At 43.0% G+C, this 20,444-nt stretch overlaps 1 protein-coding gene across 4 annotated transcripts in view; it reads left to right on the top strand.

Moving 5' to 3' along the window:
- Window positions 1–5,234: 5,234 nt before the first annotated feature.
- Window positions 5,235–20,444, top strand: part of IKZF4 (IKAROS family zinc finger 4) — an 82,520-nt gene continuing 67,310 nt past the window's right edge. For 2 of the 4 annotated variants that reach the window (XM_042451627.1, XM_042451626.1), the window contains exon 1: window positions 5,295–5,312. The gene's annotated coding sequence lies outside the window, so the exon portion shown is untranslated. Of the gene's footprint in view, window positions 5,313–12,448; window positions 12,487–20,444 lie in introns of those variants that run through there. The other 2 variants (XM_042451618.1, XM_042451625.1) reach the window with 2 other exon arrangements.

Genomic DNA, 20,444 nt, shown 5'->3' with positions numbered 1-20,444 from the left:
TGGTTAAACCCTTGCTAAAAAAGCCCTCCTTAGACCCCCTGATTCATAATAATTATCGGCCCATCTCGCTGCTGCCTTTTCTGGGGAAGGTGATTGAGAGAGCAGTCGCCTTTCAGCTTCAATCGATCTTGGATGACACCAATTTTCTGGACCCATTTCAAACCGGCTTCCGGGCGGGCTATGGAGTTGAGACTGCCATGGTCGCCTTAGTTGATGATCTCCGTCTGGGCATGGACAGGGGTAGCGTGTCCCTGTTAGTGCTTTTGGACATCTCAGCGGCTTTCGATACCATCAACCATGGTATCCTTCTGGAGCGCCTGAGGGAGTTGGGTATTGGGGGCACTGCTCTGCAGTGGTTCCGTTCCTACCTCTCGGGTAGATTCCAGATGGTGGAGCTGGGGGACTGTCGCTCCGATAAGAGGGCACTTACATCTGGTGTCCCTCAGGGAGCGATTTTATCCCCTATGCTTTTTAACATTTACATGAAACCGCTGGGAGAGATCATCCGGAGACACGGGGCGCGGTGTTATCAGTATGCTGATGACACCCAAATAATTTTCTCTGTGTCTCTGACTGATGCAGTAACTAAGGATGGCATCTCTCCTCTAGATGCCTGCTTGGCGTCGGTAATGGGCTGGATGAGGGAGAACAAACTCAGTGTGAATCCAGGGAAAATGGAAGTACTGGTGATAGGTTCCCCAGTTCCGGGTGGTGAGATCTGCCGTCCTGTCCTGAACGGGGTCACGCTCCCCTTGAAGGACTCGGTGCGCAGCTTGGGTGTACTCCTTGACTCGTCGCTCCAGCTGTCATCTCAGGTGGATGCGACAGTCAGGAGTGCTTGTCATCAGCTTCGGCTGATACGCCAGCTGCATCCCTACCTGGACTGTAGGGACCTTGAAACTGTTGTACATGCTTTGGTAACCTCTCTATTGAATTTCTGCAATGCGCTCTACATGGGGCAACCCTTGTACCAAACCCGGAAGCTGCAAATGGTGCAGAATATGGCAGCTAGATTGGTCGCTGGTAGTTCCAGGTCGGACCATATAACACCCATTTTAAAAGATCTTCACTGGCTGCCCATTCGCTTCCGAGCTCAATACAAGGTGTTGGTTTTGACCTATAAAGCCCTAAATGGCTTGGGCCCAGGGTACTTGGAGGACCGCCTCTCCCCATATAATCCGCCCCGCACTCTTCGAACATCTGGGACAAATTTGTTAGAGGTCCTTAGATCACATTTTGTGAAGACCTCACAGAGGGCTTTTGCCATCGCTGCCCCTTCTCTTTGGAATAAGCTCCCTGTAGAACTCTGCTCCGCCGCTTCATTAGCCTCTTTTAAGAAAAATTTAAAAACGCATTTATTTTGGTTGGCCTTCCTACCTTAGTTAATTGCTTCTTCTCTGCCCCTTGTCTTTTTCCTTTTGACCCCAGACTATTGTAAATTGATTTTTCCTATTTCTTGCCCTTGACATGTGTATTTTATTGATTCCTGTTCCTTTTTTTTCTAGCAATGTTTTTAACCTTATATTGTAACTGTTTTATCTTGTATCGTAATGTTTTAACTTTTGTAAGCTGCCTTGATCATTTCTATGGAAAGGCGGGGTAGAAATAAAAATTATTATTATTATTATTATTATTATTATTATTATTATTAATTTATTTATGATTGGCTAGCCAAGGAGCAGAGTATGAGGGAAATTGGTCTCTTTGTTCATGTCCAATTGGTATACAATGGCAGAAATAAGTAGGTTGTGTGATATGATTGTTTTAAGTAACCCCTTGAAAAGGAACCACATAGTTTATGGCTCTGTGGTTACTGTAGGATCTGATGGGGGCATTTATGTGCTTTACCTAACATATGGAAGGTCTCGAGTATTAATGAAACATAGACTTAAATCCAAAGAAAGCAGATAATTTGCTTGAGACTTTTCACTACCCTGAGCTGAGCCTAGCACAAGCAAGCTGTATGAAGTTGGCAGCATAAATCTCTAGTCCGAACGTAATATTGGCAAAATAAAGAATCCTAATTGTCGAGAGTGTGAGCTTGAAGTAGAGGTTGGTGAATGGATTGCTTCTGTCCTTAACATTTTGAGGGAAGGGTAAATGTTGCACACTAGCACCAGTGCATTGTAAGAGCAGTAATGGTCTGTTAAGTAAATGAAGGGAAGAATGCCACAATTTGAGGATAAGAGTGATGTTGTTCCCTGACCAGCCTTATTAGATGGTGTGTGCTGTTTGATGTGCATCTTGCATCTAGATCAAAGAGATTTTCAGAACCAAAGGTAATTTGAATCATGTCATTGCTGACTCTGTCCTATTTACATGTGGGATAAAGGGCTCTAATTAGCTAATTCATCAGCTGCAAGCACTAAATAGGGGCACATTAGCGCACACAGTGAAAACAACCAAATTTAATATGTTCCTCAGACAATGCTGCTAGCTTCAAAGAGAATTGTAAATCAAAATTTACTGGACAGAAACTGAGCATTTAAATTTAGCATTAATCATAAATAGGTCTCTGTGAAAGTTTCTATATTTCCTGCCTTAACCACCTGTCCACTGAATTGGGTCCTGGCATTTTTGTTTTCCTATAAGGGAAACCTATAGTCTTTGTATCTGTGGAGGAACCTAAATCTTTTTCAAACACTCTCTTACCAACTGATTGTGCTGAAAGCTACATATAACCCTGAGGTTATGTGAGGAAATAATAATAATAATAACCAATTAATATTAATAAATTGCTAATAGTTTGCATCTCCATTGACTCACTGACTATTCCATACATTTGACAATAAGGGGGTATTAGATGCCTGACCTGCAGCTCTTCTTCCAAGCTAGCTCTATTATTTATAGAGAAGGGCAGAAGAGAGCTAGATATAACCCATGCTGCTCCTGTTGGGTGTTTAAAATCTGCGTCTCCATACAAAGCTTCATCTTTTATGAAGGCTTATATCTTTGTTGTTGTTGTCTGCTTTCAATTTATTTCTGACATATGGTGATCCTAATGTGAACCTATCACAGGGTTTTCTTGGCCAAATTAGTTCTGAGGGATGTTTGCCCTTGCCTTTCTCCAAGGCTGAGATTTGCCCAAGGTCACCCAGAGGGTCTCCATGGCTGAGTGGGGATTCAAATCCTGGTCTCCCAGTGTCCTAGTCCAACACTCACACTAGTGAACCACTCTGGCTCTCCAGCTATCACCCAATACCTCTCCATTTCATTCTGTTTATCTTATACCATTTATACCTAGTTACCTAGTAAAATGCAATTAATTTGATGGAGTTTAATTCTAAGTAACTAGGTATCTCACATCTAGTTACTTAGCATTAAACCCCATCAAATCCATTGCATTCTGCTTCTTAGTGAACATCCCTACGTTTGGGATGTAAGGGTAAACAAATTAAGCATACTCACTATGAGTGACTGAAACTCTTTTCTCAGCCGTTTTCATGTTACATCAAAAATGACAAAAGATTCTGCAGCACCTTCAAACCTAGAGTTCAGTTCATTAGATGATCAAATCAGATGTCTGTGCATTTCATGAAGCAGACACCGGTCCACAGTTATAATATTGGGACGGGGAAGGTTATGTGGTCCTTCAGATGTTTTTGGCATATGATAGCCCTGTTTAAATATTTGAAGGGATGTCATATTGAGGATGGAGCAAGCTTGTTTTCTGCTGTTCCAAAGAACAGGACCCAGAACAATGGATGAAGCTTCAGGAAAAGAGATTCCACCTCAACACAAGACCTTCCTGACAGTCAGGGCTGTTCGACAGTGGAACACACTCCCTGGGAGTGTAGTGGAGTCTTGGAGGTCTTTAAGGCTGGATGGCCATCTGTCACTGGGTGTTTATGCATGGCAGAGGGTTGGACTGGATGGCACTTATGGTCCCTTCCAACTCTATAATTCCAACTCCCATCCACTTTAGCTAGCATAGCCCATGGTGAGGGATGATGAGAGGTGTAATAGAAAAACATCCAGAGAGGAGGCACTGTTGCCTGATGCCCAACCCTATCATAATACATCTTGCAATGAAACCTCATGTTCCCTCCAGTTTCCATGAGAGTCACTCAGTGTGAGCAGGGCATCTTGTGGGACACGCCAGATAATGCCATACCTCCCGCTAAATCACAAGGAAAGTCCCAATGCTGAGGCCCTGAGAGTTGCCTCTCCAGATATTTTGGGCTTCTGGCCACAGAAGCTTTAACCAGTATGATGGAAAGAGCTTAGGACAGTTGTAGTCCAAAGCATCTGGAGGGCCAAAGGCTCTCTATCAGTGCACTACAGAAATGTTTGTAAGCCTTCAAAGTGTCACAGGAATCTGCTCTTCGAATTAGAAGTAAGACCCACTGCTATCAATGAATCCCAGGATTTCATATCACTGGTCCACAGCTGTCAAAGTGGTGTCAAACCGGATTATTACTGCAGTGCCACTAATTACCTTTAATTTTAGCTAATTTTCATTTTTTTCTGTTTGTTATAACCCGCCTCGATCCGCAGGGAGAGGCGGCCTATCAATAAAATATATTATTATACTATCGATTGACTGGCAAAAGGAGACTGAGGCTGCATCCGCACGGATGGAATAGTGCAGCCTGACTCCACGTTCCCTGCCATGGCTCAGTGCGAGGGGATTCTGGGATTTGTAGTTCTGTGAGCAGGGCGTCATAACCACAAAGGAGGACAAGGCAAAGCAAAATGTAGGACGTTCGAGAGAAATGGAGGGCTTGACCACTCGCATAAAAGTAAATCCCTGCTTCTTAGCCCTGGTCAAAAATGGAGGACATCCTGGAGCAACAACTGGGCAGGAGAAGGCTGAAATGTAGGACGTGTCCTGGAAAAGGAGGACGCCAGGCTTGCAGTCGTCACAGCTCCCCAGATGACGTTGCTTCTGAAGACAGCCATCGATGGAGTAGGCGCTCGGAAGGCCGCGCCTGCCATTCCGGAGCCTCCTCCGGAGTCCTCTCTATCGACTCGCTCGGCGCTCCTGCTGGCGCTCGATGCGCTCGGCGCTCTCCCCCCTGACGGAAGGATGCCCTGGGCGCTGCTCTCCGCGACTGTCCGCTCGAGCCTCTCGGCGCTCCTCTGCCCGCGCCTGTCTCCTAGCAGTGGGACCGGAAGTGGCTCGGGGAGGGGCGGGGAGGGGGGCTCGGTCCCTCCTCAGGTGAAGGCGCCGCGGATGGAGGCGCCGCCACCGCCGCCACTGCGGAGCCCTTGAGCCCCCCTCCAGCGGCCCCCACCCGCCTCCCAGCGGCCGGGCCGGGGGCCCCCTCGCCCCAGTCCCCCAGCACCAGGCGGCTGGGCCTGGGACTCAGGTGAGCGGGAGTACGGGGGCCGGGAGGGGACAAGAAGGGGCAGGAGCGGCGGAGGCACAGGAGGGGGAGACCTACGGGGGCCGGGAGGGGACAAGGAGGAGGAGGAGGACGGAGTGGCGGCTATTGTGAGAGGAGGGCGAACTAAGGAGGGGGCATTTGCGGGGAGGGACTCGGGGGCGCCATGGCGGCTGGAGAAGTTGCCTTAGTTTATTTGGAACGGGGAGACCTGGCCCGGTGGATCTGAAGATCTGCCTGCAAAGGGATCCCTTGCCCCAGCCCCCTCGGATGGGACTGGCGGGGGAGAGAAGTTGGCAGCATCCGCTTTCCAAGACTTGAGCCCACTTCCTCAGATGCAGGCTCTCTCTTTCGCTTAGGTCTCAAAGGGGCTCCAAGATCCCCTTGCAGGCAGATTTTCGAGGCTCACCTGGGTAGAGAGAGCTCTCGTAGCACCTTCGACATTAACTGAAAGAGATATAAGTTGGGAGCATGAGCTTTCCAAGACTTGAACTCACTTCCTCAGATGTAGGGGCGGGAAGCAGGCGCAGGTCTAGGAAAGCTCATGCTACCAGCCTTTTCCTTTCAGTATACAAAAGGATCTTGTAGCACCTAGCCTCATACTGGGTCCAGGTTATAAAAGGGCTGAATCTTTGCCTTCTTTCTTTCAGTTACTCTCAGAGGTGCTGCAAGAGCCCTTTGCATACTAATTTTCCAGACTGTGTCTTGTGGAGAGACCTTGTAGCACCTTTGAGACTGACTGAAAGAAAGAAGTTGGCAGCATCTCTGACAGAGATGGCTAAATGTCTTACAAAACTATAGTTCCCAGAATGCCCTAGCATTGAGGCAGGGCAGCTAAAACAGTCTCAGACTGGATGCATCTGAGGAAGTACACTGAAGTCTAGGAAAGCTCCTATTGCCAACTTTCTTCCAGTGAATCTCAAAGGTGCTGCATGATCTCCCTTCAGTCTGATTCTACAGACTAACACAGCTATATCTTTGAATTCTAGGGTTATATCTTTGACTACTTTCTTTCATCTAGGTTCAAAGCACACACTGCAGAAATAATCCAGTTTGAGACCACTTTAACTGCCCTGACATAGTGCTAGGGAATCCTGGGAATTGTAGTTCATTGTGACACCAGAGCTCTCTGACAGAGAAGGCTAAATGCCTCACAAAACTACAGTTCCCAGAATTCCATAGTACTGAGCCTGGGCAGCTAAAGCAGTCTCAAACTGGATTATTGCTGCAGTGTGTTTTGGACCTTAGTCTCAAACAGCTTTTGCATTCTGGTTTTCCAGACTAAAACAGCTGTACTTTCAGTTAGTTGCAAAGATGCTGCAAGTTGCAAACTATTTTATTTATTTAGGGATGGATGTTGGGTGAAATGCTGGGTCAGGGGATGGGAAGCAGCTGCCAGTCCAGTGCCCAGTTGCCTGTTGAAAAGAGCAACACCCCTAAGTGCTTAAAAGTCCTAGTTGTGACAGGTACGTTGGATTAAGCCATGCGTTAAATAGATCTGAATCCTATCCGTGTAAGTTTTGGAGACTTGGCTCCACAGTACGGCAATACATCTTTTGTCCACACGCGTGCTTCTCTGGCTGTTGTGTTTTGATGGGCTGTCTGTAGCCTTTTATCTTCAGGAACATTTTTGCCTCCAAGGGAAGGAATTTAGGAACCTTGTCTGTGCTGCACAGTGCTCAGTGTAAGCACTTTCTCCGGAGTGCCTGTTAATGCATGAATAACCAAGGGAAAAAGAAAGGCTCCTACATGATTTTACAGAACTGGAACTCAAGGATCCAGTCTTAGTTTTACCTGTGCCGTTAATCAAACGGGGGTTATCTTTAAAAGAAGAAATCTTGTCAATAAATGTTGTTACCCAGCCCCAGTCACTGCAAACCTCATTTCCAGACTTCATCTTTTCTACATCAGATCTTTTTATTTAAAAAAATCAGATACTCAGTCTGGTACTAGTTAGTGTATTTCTTCTTAGAGTACTGTTTGGACAGGGAAGGTAATAGGAGTACAGTATAAATGTCTCCAGAACATTTGAAAGCAAACCAAGCAAAAATACTAATTTGTTTCTTTGAGAAATGTAGAGGCTTTGTAGGACTGAAAACTGATTTTCAGTATTTTGCCATTCCTTTCTGGGGTTTTTTTATATTAGCATATCAGAATATTTATTTATTTATTACTCAGGTCACATACTGTGATACCTGCAGAAATAAGCCACATTGGGCATTATGCTTTAGAACCAAATTTGAATACTGTATTTTGCATAGAAATTAAGATGGATCAAATTTCAATTTGATTCTCTGTGGTGTGGTTGCTCTGGCAGCATAAAATGAATAGAGTATTTGGTTTGAGACAATAGCAAAAGCTGTAGTAGTCCTGTGTTATAGTATTCTTGAGTATGATCTAGTTTAACAGGGTTTTATGTTGTGTTTTGTAGTTTGATCTTAAGTAATGTTTGAGAAGTGGCTGGTCTGATTTTCCTTAACTTTGTGTGGCAAGCTATGCAGTGTTTTATCAGGAGTAAATTTATCTAAAGACAGCCAGACTGATGTGGTGGTTTGAGCATTGGACTTGAATCCCCACTCAGCCATGAATCCTGCTTGACCAAATCACACATTCTCAGCCTCAGAGGATGTCAGTGGCAAACCCCCTCTGGAGAAACTTGCCAAGAAAACCCCTTGATGGGGTTGCCTTAGGGTTGACATAAGTCAGAAAGAACTTGAAGGCACAGCAACAGCAACAAATTTCAACTAAATTGTATTTGTTGAAAGGTGTGGAAATACTAGTTATTGGTTAGTTCTAGCCAGCAGATGCAAGCTGACTTGTAGTCTAATGAATGCAACAGTATGTTCTCACAAAACTGTATTCATGGGGGCTAAATGTTCTCTCTGGGTTCATTGAAGCTCATCAGATAAAAACAGGACTTCATTCATCCTCTAGCAAATGTTTAATGCTACTAAACATGTATCAGGTGAGTGAATCTTGGGAGGGTTTCAGGTTTCTTAGGCTTGGTCCATTTAAGTCATATGAGCTGGCACTAGCTTTGTGGATAGACTTTTAATCCTGAAATTGGCTGTTAGGCTTTATCTGCTGCCTGATTCAAATGATATAGTGTAGGAATAGGTATGGATCTGTGTATTACAAAACCAGTTATTTTCCAATCCATGGTAGTTTATTTGTCTTAAGGAGAAAAACATTCCTTTTGACAGTTTCAAGATGCTAGTGTTTAAAAATCATTCTTAAGCGTGGCAGTGTTGTTGAATCAATTCATCTCATTGTGTCTGGTTGTGAAACAGGGGCAGTCCCTCTTACTGGTACAGTAACTGTACGGCTTTATCCTAACTTTGTTATAATGGTGGTAGTGTTTAGCATTTATACAATGCTTTAGATGCTCTAAAGTACTAATGTGCATTATTATGTTACCCTTACAACAGCCCTGTAAAGTGGGGCATGATTATTATTAGGCCAGGGAGGGGAAAGTATTTTCCTCAGAGAGACCCATTTTATGGCAGAAGACTTGAATGGACTTACATAACCAATTTGCCAAGTTACTATGCTATACCAGATCTCCATGGACTATTTTGTTGCTAACAACCATGTAAAACCATAATACTACAGCTGCTATTGTTTTCTAGGCTTATCTGAGATGAAAGCTCCTTCTCTTAATGAATGGGACTGATTATGATTTGACAGGTTAAAAAAATCAGTAATCATGGTAAATAGATTGTGTGCCTTTGGTACTTAACACCTGCTTTAAAGACATATTGACAAAGTAAAGAGAAGGAGGTAATCTTTGTATCTTCAGCTTTGTCTTTATTTATTTTATTTTATTTATGCTGCCTTTCTCCCAAAAAGTTACTTGGGTTTGAAGTTACTTGGGTTCTACCTGCTTTCACTTACACCACATTTCCCTTTGCGGCTTCCAGAACTCTTCCTGAGAACCTCCCTCAGACTATTTCCCCTACCTGAAAATGGTAACAACCTAAACAGAGAAATTCCTGGTAATCACTATGTCACTGTATATTTGCATAACTGCTTTTCTGTTTAATATAGCTTTTAATGGCTGGGTGAAATGTATATTTGATTGCCCTAGAATGTGATGCAAAAACTTATTATCTTTTTCACTTGTTTCAATGGTGTTACTTGGCTGGGTGGATATTAAACCCTGGAATAGCCCACCATCAATGACCCAATCAAAACTTCAGAAAAACTTAGGTTAAAGTTGGCTGTTGTCTCCTAAAGCTTTTGTTTGGCTTTTTTAGATGAGTACCAGTAGTTAAAGAGACAAGTGATCTGTTTTTCTCTTTGGATCAGCCTCCTCTTATGAATTTCAACCTTCTGGGAGTTATTCTTGCTAGCTCATAAGTTTATTTGTGTTCATATATGTGCGTGTGTTATGTGCCTTCAAGTCAATTATGACTACCCTACCACAGTGTTTTCTTGACAAGATTCGTTCAGTGGAGGTTTGCCTTTGAGAGTGTGTCTCGCCTAAGGTCACCCTGAGGGTTTCCATGGCTGATCAGGGATTTGAGCCCTGGTCTCCAGAGTCCTAGTCAAATGCTCAAGCCACTACACCATGATAGCCCACCTTATTTTGGAAATTAAGGATGGGTCATATGTAAAAATAGTACTAAAAATAATAGATGTATTATTTCTGGAATACCCACAGCTAAACATCCTTTGTCAATGTGTGACCAAACAATGTGATCTATGTTCTGTGAGATATGTTCTGGCTAGCATTTGGCAAGTGTTCACCACAGGGATGTGCAAATTCAGATGCTGAACTGAAACTCCCATATTCCTTTACTATTGGATATTCTGCCAATTGGATTGTAGGCAAAAAATAAAGAAAATCTGGAGTGCCACAGTTACCCGCCCCTGCTTTAACAGAAAAGGAGTCCATGTATTGGCGCCTTGCAGCATCATAACTGTGCCGCAAAAAGAACCCGCTTTTTGCGGGTTCTTTTAGCTGTGCTGGGGAACCGCACAGTTTGTCCACTGAGGCTCCCTGGCGCAGCAAACACGGGCACCGGCAGAGCACCCTTTTTGGACACTCTGTAAAGTGCCTAAGATACTGTTGTTAATGCAGCATGCTCTGTTGATTTTAGGATTGACATTGGAAAGGAAGTGGCATGTATTGTGTTCTTCTCACAACATTATGTATTTTTCAGAAGCTTTCTGTAGCTATGTGTGCGACTAACTTAAGCCCTAGGTTTTAACTCTCTGTAGGCTTTGGAATTAAAACACATGCATCCCAGTCTTGATAAATGTCACAATTTATAGCTGAAGGCAATAGTGTTTATGTGTGTGCCTTCAAGTTGTCTGCTGACTTATGGCAACCCCATAAATTTCATACACTCTTTTAAGGTAAGGAAAACTCAGAAGTTGTTTTGCCAGTTCCTTTCTCTGAAATACAGTCTTCAGCACCTGACATTAGTGGATGGTCTTCCCATCCAAGTGCTATCCAGGACTGACCCTTCTTAGTTTCAAAGATCAGGTGGGATCTGGCTCTTTTAGGGTATTTAGTTCCTTAAATGCAGCGCTACCTAACAGTTAATTCTTTCCTCCCCAAAAGTCTGCAGATATCTTCAAGGTTGATATAACCAGAAGGAGCATGTAATGGAATTAAAGGGCCACAAGTGTGTGGCTTCCCACCCTGTGACATGGAGGTTATGAGAGGTCAGCTGCAGGGAGAATGCCTGCAGTATCAGGGTGAGCTAAATGGCAGATGTGAGAGAAACAGGGGAAATGACTGTATGGATCATTTGAAGTGTCTGTGTATCCCTCAATAGTAATGTTAGTGGAATTATGTTTCCATGTTGCCCCTAAATTGTGTTAAGTAATGGTTTACATCTTTTTAGATGTGAGCCCTGCTCTTTCTCATGAAGTTGGTGAAAGCGTAGTTTGCATTTGTGAATCTGTCTAAGTATATGTTGAGAAATTAAACTTTCCTTGGTCACTTTAAAGAACAGCAGGGGGGCTGTGCTTTTATTCTGGTCCAGGAAAGCTGTTTGTTGGTTGATGGGAAGACAATAGAAGCTTAAAACAATGCATGAGTCTTGATGAATCCACTCAGAAGAGTGTCCATGAGTATTAATCCTCCTCAATGCAATGGTGTAGGCCTAGGGAGGCCTAGTGTTCTCACCTAAGACATGGAATGACAAGAAATTTGTGCTCTGTAGAACACACAATACTGAAAGAAAGGAAAGAAAAGAGAATAGAAAAGAAAATACAGGAGTGAGGAGAAATTTCAGATATTATATTAGTCTAAAGTTGTTTCATATTTTATTAACGGTCATCACCAGTGGTATTTTGGCTAGTGCGAGTGTGTGTGGGTGAATTGTGTTAGTTCAACACCTTGAACCAGAGAGACAAATTTACAATCATTTTAGCAATTCTCCTAATACCATCCTGATGATTCCAATGCATGTTTTTGTGCTACTGACTGATATTATTAGAGATGTTCTGTTAATTAATCATAAGTTTTAGTTTATTTAATTTTTTTTTTGAAACAGAATTCTGGACCAAAATGTATACAGCAATTCTTTTTTAGATGTATATGTCATAAGAGGCATTGCCTTCTGGTGGCTGCCATTTACATTACCATGTGCATTTTATTTAAAATCATGTGTTTTTTCTTTTTAAAAAATGCTCATTAATCAGTTCATCTTGCTTACCAATGAAGGGAGTCCTGTATCCACTTAAATGGAAATGAAGCTCTTGAACTGAATGGAAGATAGGGCCTGAACAGAGAGGCCAAAATAAGACTGCTTTGGGTCATTTTGGAAGTATGTATGCTGTTTAAATGACATACGCATCTTAAGAGGCCAGAAGCTGCGGCAAAGCCGCACCCCAGTCCTTAGGACTGGAGCGTGGCTTTAACGTAGCTTCCGGCCTCTTAAGATGCGTGTGTCATTTAAACAGCATACTTCCAAAGTGACCCAAAGCAGCTTTATTTTGGCCTGTATTTTCAGGCCCTCAGTCTCTCAGGTGATATATGCATATACATATACACATACACAGAGAGAGATAATTGTATTGTAAATTGAGTTTATTGCTCTTGTCAGTTAAACATTTTGAGCCCTGGTTCTTGTCCACTGTTTTGATAGACAGAGAGTGAAGAATTGCTGTATAAGAAGTTCAGAGAAGAAACTGTAGGTTGCAAGTAAGCTAAAAATGCACATTTTACCCTCATCATACAAAAAATAGAGTGAGAGAGAGTGCACATCTTTCTGTATTTTTCTGTTGGTTAAAAGCTGATACTGAGTTATGATGACTCTATAGCTGAAACAGGGTTACTAATAGGCAAGCGTGCTTAGGGGAACCCCCAGTGTTTGTAGAGGCAGAAAAAGTATTTAGGAAAACAAAAACTAAAGTATTTAGGAGAACAAAAGGTAAGTGCTGAAGTCTTTCATCCCCACCCCCTTTTAAAAAATGCACAGCCCAGTAATAACTGACCATGCTCAGTGGCTAAAAAATGCTGGGGAGAGGTGAGTGAAGTGCAATGCCCTGTAAAAGGGCATTGTTGTCTGATGGAATGAATATTGCTGTTTTTTAAAGATCCCACTTGTACCATCTAATGTTCAATTTGAGAATTTTTGTAGAATCTTTGAATCCCATTTGTTTGTCTGCTCATTACATTATTTTTCGTTACTATTTCTTAACCAGTTATGTTCTCTCTCTCTGTGTGGTCTAAGTATACATTAATATATGGGAATTAAAAGATGTGAGGTGTCTGAAGTCCAGTAGTTATTACCCTAGATTATACATTTAGAACACTATGGCCTCTGTCTCTACCACTAACTGATATTGAACTTGGACAAGGCACTCTCAAAATACTGTAAAACAGTCTGCACATTTGGACAGTACTGACTGTAGCTGTGTGATGGATGTATCCGTGTACAGTCATAATATAATCACAATGGTTTTCCTGAGTTTATCTCCAGTAGATCATCACTGTTAATAAGACATCGGTTTATTGTTTGTCAAAGCAGTAGTAGTAGTTGCTCGTTTGATTGTTAGGTTATTACCCAAGTTGTAGACATCCCCTCTTGCCTGCTTGAGGATTGTTACTGTGGAGACTTCAGTGAAGCCTTGTTGGTTGAATAATACAAAAGTATTTGCCCACATTCCTTGAATAGAAAATCTCTAAAGTTGAAACTTGTTTCCCAGGACTGATAGGACTTCCCATGTCCATCCTTATAACATTTTTCCATGGGTGTTCTCATAGGAATAATATTGTAGTTGGTAAAATACAGTGTTGAGCAGATCTTTGGATTCCAGTGTCTGAAAAAGGTTTCTCTTCTTGAAGAATTCCCATCATTATATATGCTGGGGCAGAGAACTTTGTGTATGGGCCCTTTCATCCTTGGTTTCTGACTGTATGCAACTCTTCCATAGTCCCTTATAAGCATGCACTTCACTTGGCATGTATTTTGTTTCTCTCACACGGGGTTTAGCCGATGAGAGTTTCCTAGGGGAAGTGAAAGTAGCATGGGAATTGAGAAAGGTGGGCTTTTTCTTCCCTGGTCTTGCTATTCCCATCTTTCTGGGAATTGCTTGGCACAGTTTCCAACCAAGTTGTTTGGTAAGTGTTTAGAAAAGGGTGTGTGTTAGACAGAAAGAGAAAGCTTGAATATAGAGTGCTTTCCTGCATGAATGTTCAAAGAAGTGCTGCCATGTGGATCTTTGGCAATGGCCCATGTGAGCCAATTTAAAATAATTATTATTGGCATTATCCTCATCCCTAGTTTTTAGCTTTTTAAAGAGAAACCAGAATCTGTTGTCATATGTGCTTAGTTCTTTGAAAAAAGAAACTCCCCAGTGGAAGCTGTTTGAGAGAATGTGTATGTAAATTTCTTTTAAAGTACAAAATTAAAGTGCATTAGCCTGCAATGATAGGCCTAAGGGAGACATCCAGGGTTCTACTGAAATGATCATGTAAGAACTGCTAAATGGAAATTTTAAATAGTTTTATTATTAAATGCTGGAGTATAGAAGATGGTTATCAAACAATGTGATGTTCAGGTGAAGGGGCAGATTGGCAGTTTTGAGCTACAGCAAAAACATATAGGAACCCAGGCTGCTATTTTGTGTGCCAGGTTTATAGTATGCAACTTGAGAACTTTGAGTGTTTAACATTGTTTAACGTGAGGTTGGATTCACTCATCACTGTGTATTAACACAGAGCAATCAGAGCATTTCTAATACAAAAGTCATAGCTCGGTTTTTCATGAACTTCTGTGTAACAGCTAAAAGACATTTACCATCACTATTGGGAAAGCACTTTCTCTGGTGCGTAATGAACTACCAGTTTGATATCTTCATTAGCTTTTTGTTTGTATGTGTACTGATACAAATGGTTTTCTTCCAGGCTTGTTTTTGAAATGTTTCTGACAGTCCAGACATACCCACACTCCTAACCTGAATGATTGGTTCATCTGACTAACTTCTCTGTGCAGGCTGGAATGGAAAACAAGTCTTCACAGAGGAAAATACTGTAAACCACTGTGGCTGCTTGTGGAAACAATAGGCTGGGGAAAACAGTAGAGCCTTTTTAGAACTTGATAATGCTTCCCTTCCTTTAATTCAAGATTTAAAGTGTTAATTATTAGCCCAGTCTGCCAGCAGCTCTCAGATACCTTCTAAGAGAAAGATGGCATACAAATGAAGTAAATAAATAAATAAATAGAATACCTGGTTGGCGAGAGGTCCACACCCACCTCCTCTTTTGTGAAATCCTGGTTGGAGATATGTGAATGTCCACTGGGTTTTAATGGGAGTGGTACTACTTTTGCTTTGCTTGCTCCAGTTGCCTTGGTTTTTTTTTTTAATCTCATTGGCTGGGAGCGTACAGTAGAAGTTGCAAAAGGGCTGCTTGTTCTCCTTCTTCCCCTACTGCTTTCCACATGCAAAATTTCAAAATCTTTGTGCTTGTCTCTTGCCATTGATCCCCTCATTTGTTCACATTCTTCAGCACTGTTCCTTCTAGCTGAGCTCCAAACACACCACTTCTCAGTCTTGTTAGTAATGGCTTCACCAGGTTCTGTTAATGGCAAGATGTAGCCTACTGGTAATCTCTGTGGGGGTTTCATGCTTTCAGAGAGCTCATGGATTGTATGAACGTGTGTTGTGAATGAATGAATGAAATTTTTATTTATATCCCGCCCTTCCAAACGATCAGGGCGGCTTACAAAAATATAAAACATAATACAATCAATATATAAAAAGATTAAAAACATACAAATACAACAGCTTTACAGAAATAACAAATAAAAAGCCCCATAGCCCAACCTCATGGCCACGGAAGAGGAGGGAGGCCCACAGGATCTTTAATCGGGGAATGCCTGTTGGAATAGGAAGGTTTTGAGGCCCTTCCTAAATTGGGCCAGGGTGGTAGATGAGCGGAGCTCTGTGGGCAGCGTATTCCAAAGGGCTGGGGCAGCTGTGGAAAATGTCCTCCGCGACGTGGAAGCTAACCTAGCCCCAGGCACCTTCAGTAATTGCTGCCCAGATGTTCTGAGGGTGCGAGGCGGAATGTACGGGGAGAGGCGGTCCTTTAGGTATCCTGGGCCCAAGCCATTTAGGGCTTTATAGGTGATAACCAACGCCTTATATTGAGCTCGGAAACGGATGGGCAGCCAATGGAGATCTTTTAACACCGGTGTTATATGGCTGGCCCTGGAAACGCCAGTGACCAGCCGGGCTGCCATGTTCTGTACCATTTGCAGTTTCCAAGTTTGATATAAGGGTTGCCCCATGTAGAGTACATTGCAGAAATCCAGTCTCGAAGTTACCAGAGCATGTACAACAGTTTCTAGGTCTCTCTGGGCCAGGTATGGGCGCAGCTGGCGAATCAGCCGAAGCTGATAACAGGTGCTCCTGACCGTCGCATTCACCTGAGCAGTCAGGTGAAGCGACGAGTCAAGAAGCACCCCCAGACTGCGCACGGAGTCCTTCACAGGGAGCGTGACCCCGTTCAGGACAGGTGGAACCACCGCCATTCCTGAACCAGGAGAACCTATCACTAGTACACTGGTACCCCGGGATACGAATGCGCCGCCTTACGAAATTTCCAGGTTACGAAAAAAATCCATTCAAAAAAACTGTTCCGGGTTATGAAGGTTATTTCGGGTTACGAAAAAATTTTTGGTGCTTTTCGGCGCTATTTCACACGAAATCGCGGCTTTTCCCCATTAGCGCCTATGGCTTTTTCGCCTTACGAAGTATCCCGGGTTACGAAAGCGGCGGCGGAACGAATTAATTTCGTAACCCGGGGTACCCCTGTACCTCCGTTTTCTCTGGATTCAATTTGAGTCGGTTTTCCCTCATCCAGCCCATTACTGACTCCAGACAGGCCACGAGAGGAGAGACGCCATCCCCAGTCACTGCATCAGTCGGAGACATAGAGAAAATGATTTGGGTGTCATCAGCGTACTGATAACCCCGCGTCCCATGTCTCCGGATGATCTCTCCCAGCGGTTTCATGTAAATGTTAAATAGCATGGGAGACAGAATGGCTCCTTGAGGGACCCCGGTTTTAAGGGCCCGCTCACTGGAGCACACGTCTCCCAGCTGCACCATCTGGGACCTCCCAGAGAGGTAGGACCGGAACCACTGGAGCGCAGTGCCCCCGATTCCCACCTCTGCCAGGCGTCCCAGAAGGATACCGTGGTCAATGGTATCGAAAGCCGCTGAGATGTCCAAGAGCACCAGCAGGGACACACTTCCCCCGTCAATGCTCAGACGGAGATCATCGACCAAGGCGACCATGGCCGTCTCAACCCCGTGACCCGCCCAGAAGCCAGTTTGAAATGGGTCCAGATAATCCGTTTCATCCAAGACCGCCTGAAGCTGGATCGCAACCGCCCTCTCGATCACCTTTCCCAAAAATGGTAGCAGCGAAACAGGCCGATAATTATTATGAACCAAGGGGTCGAGGGAGGGCTTTTTTAGGATCGGTTTTACAATGGCCAATTTAAGATCCGATGGAAATTGCCCATCCCTCAAAGATGTATTAATTATCCGGCGTAGCAATGACGTTACCAGCGGTTGTGGTTGTGGTGTTCTGTATGTATATCTTCCTCTTTGTGTGTGAGTGTAAGATTGAGAGCAAGAGGTCTGACTTTAGAATTGTGTGCCATCTCTATCATTTAGTATTAAAAAATGGCATGACAGCTGGATCATTCATTATATTTTAGGAATTACTTAACCTCAAAATTGCTTTACTATTTCTATGCTGAATTTAAAATTGTATTAAAGACCAGTCCAGATTATTTTTAAATCATGAATTTTTAACTATGGATTGACTATTTTAATATGTTTAAGGGCCAAAACAGACAGCCCGGTAGAGCCGGCTTCTAGCCAGCTTGGGGGTATGGCATTTAGACACGCCATGTCTCCAAGTCACCTGGAAACCACACCAGCGATTACACATTGGCTGGCTTCCAGGTGACTTGGGGGTGTGGCATTCAGACACCACTCACCCCAATGCTGGTGAAAAGCAGGCTCTAGAGGCGAAGGGGCGCCTTTTTTCCACCCCAAATTGGAGCTGACTTTTTCCACTCCTATTTGGGGTGGAAGCTGGCCAGATTGGGGATGTGGTATGTGGTTGCCGTAGCCCCAATCCGGTTCTTTCAGGGGCAGCATCATGCCACCCCTTCAGGGCCGTCTGTTTTGCCTCTTAGTCTCATATGTTATTTTAAACTTGTTATGTGTTTTAAGTGATATTACGTGTTTTTAACTGATATTTGTTGTATTTTAATCTGTTGCTGTCCCCCCCCCTCAAACCATGGGGAGAGGTGGGTGAGGAGGAAGTAGTAGCAGCAGCAGTAGTGTGTAAATATGCATGTTGCCTTAATAAGGCAGGTACCTATTTGAGCTATGAGGGCAAAATTGTGCATTACCAGGATCTTGTTGGTTTGAGAAACAATTTTAATTTCTTGGTATCTTTTCTGAAAGTTTGTAACATCCGTTTAAATTTGTACTTGCTTTATAGATGAAGAGCCCACTTTTACTTTCTTAGGTCTTTTTTACTTTAATTCCACCTCCTCCACCCTGGTGTCTCTTTCAGATGTGCTGGATTACAACTCCCACCCTAAACCAGCTTGGCTATTGTTTTGCTTACTGGAGGTTAATGTTAATGTTGATGACCTTTTGCCTGTTCTGTACATTTAAAAATGATTTTAATAAATGAGGTAAGCAATGCAAACAAAAGTTGAAAAAGAATGAAGATGATTTAATCATTTACATATCAGTCTCTAAGATAGTCCAAAAAGTTCTAAAATAACAAGCATTTTGGAGACCAATACAGGAATGGGAGTTTCAGTTTCAAATTGTTCACTGGCTTTGTTTGAACTTGGTGTCAAAACAGACTTTTTTTTACTTTACTCACTAAACAGTTTGCATCTCAGTGTTGCTTAAGATTATCGTATACAGTATACTCTTGTATAAGTTGACCTCATGTATAAATTGAGGGAAGGTTTCAGGGTCAAAATCCTGGATTTTGATATGACCTGTGGATAAATCGAGGGTAAAATCTAGGGGGCTAGAAGGAAGAAATACCACTTCCATCCCCTTTTCTCTGGACCACTCCCAATCGATTCCCAGGTGCTGGAGGAGAGGTTTTAACATCGGATTGAGAAAGGAAACAAGTGGATTTAAATGGGAGAGGTTTTTTCCTTGGGAAGCCAGGTCTTGCAAAAGAGAAGCAATTGGATTTAAATTGAGAGTTTTTTTCCTTGGGAAGCCAAGGCTTGCAAAACGAAGCAAAAGAGAAGTGTTTTTAAATGGGGAATTTTCCCGCTAGGAAGCCAAATCTTGGCGTACGGAGCAGAGAGAGACACAAGTGCTTTTAAACGGGGATTTTTTTCGCTAGGAAGCCAACCCTTGCAAAACAGACTGGAGAGGGGAAAGAATTGGTGTTCAAGGGAGACTGGGGTGTCAGGCTTGCTTGCTTTGGGATCCTTCTAAGCACTGCTGATCAGTTGACCCTTCTATAAGTCTACTCCAAACTTTTAGGGGCTATTTTGGGACATAAATTTCTTGATTTATAGTCGAGTATATATGGTAGCTTTGCGAGAACCTGCCGGTTTTACACATGCAAGTAGAAAGTAGGCTTTAGAAGATTATACAGACTACTAAATCAGTCATTCTGAGCTTTAGCTTTCCATATGCTATTTCTGCAAGCTTGGACTACACATCTGTACTCTTCCTTGGTGATTTGTCCATCCTTCCATTGTATATACATATTCTTTTTTTCCTTTCACTTCCTACTTGAGTTTGCTGTGCAGATACATTGGCTTTTTTTGAGATTTCCCATTTTCCTTCTTTCCTGGGATTGTTTGTGCTTGTGCTCCTTCAAGAACTCCCACCCTTGCTGACTATCCTTTACCTTTAGCATGTCTACCCATGATTTCACTCAATTTTTCCTGAACTTGTTAAAATCAGCTTTCTTGAAATTTAAGGTCAGTGTTTGAGTATATTCTTCTTTGCCTTGTCTCACAATTGCGAATTCTAGCATTCTATGGTCACTTCCTCCGAAAGTACTATCTATATAGCCAGTAGTCCTGTGTCTAAGACCATGGTTCCAAAAGCCAAATTTCTCCCATCTACAACATCTAAATAGGCAGTCATATATTTTTGTACCTTCCTGCCCTTGTCTAGTCCTTTATTTTTCAGTGACAGAATTGACAAGAATGTCACATGTGTTTCAGGCCCCTTCAACTTCTTGCCCAACGCTTCATAGTGAGAGGTAAACTGCTCAAAGGTGTTCTTGGCTGTGTTGTTGGTACATCCATGAATATGGAGAAAGGGGTACAGATCTGTGTTTTGGCAAGTTGTCGGTCACATCCCAAATGTATGCTGCAGGAAGACAGCACATCTTCCCAATCCATTTTGTCAGGCTGGCACACAGGTGCCTCTATACTCCTGAGCTGCAAGTCCCCAACCACCAGCACCTGTTTTTGCTTCTTATTACCTAGATTCCTTTTATGCTGTATCTGTTACTGCTGTTTTCCTATTTGAGCATCTTTACTGCTGCTCTCCACATGAAGACGTAGGAAGCAACTGCTTAATTGGAAAAGTTCTGAATCTCTTCTGTATGGTCTGCTCCTGATAATGACT

This window comes from Sceloporus undulatus, chromosome 2 (assembly GCF_019175285.1).
Source record: "Sceloporus undulatus isolate JIND9_A2432 ecotype Alabama chromosome 2, SceUnd_v1.1, whole genome shotgun sequence".
In the NCBI taxonomy this organism is placed as follows: Eukaryota; Metazoa; Chordata; class Lepidosauria; order Squamata; family Phrynosomatidae; genus Sceloporus; species Sceloporus undulatus.
Note: the sequence above shows the minus strand (reverse complement) of the source record. Positions and strands in the feature narration are given on the sequence as shown.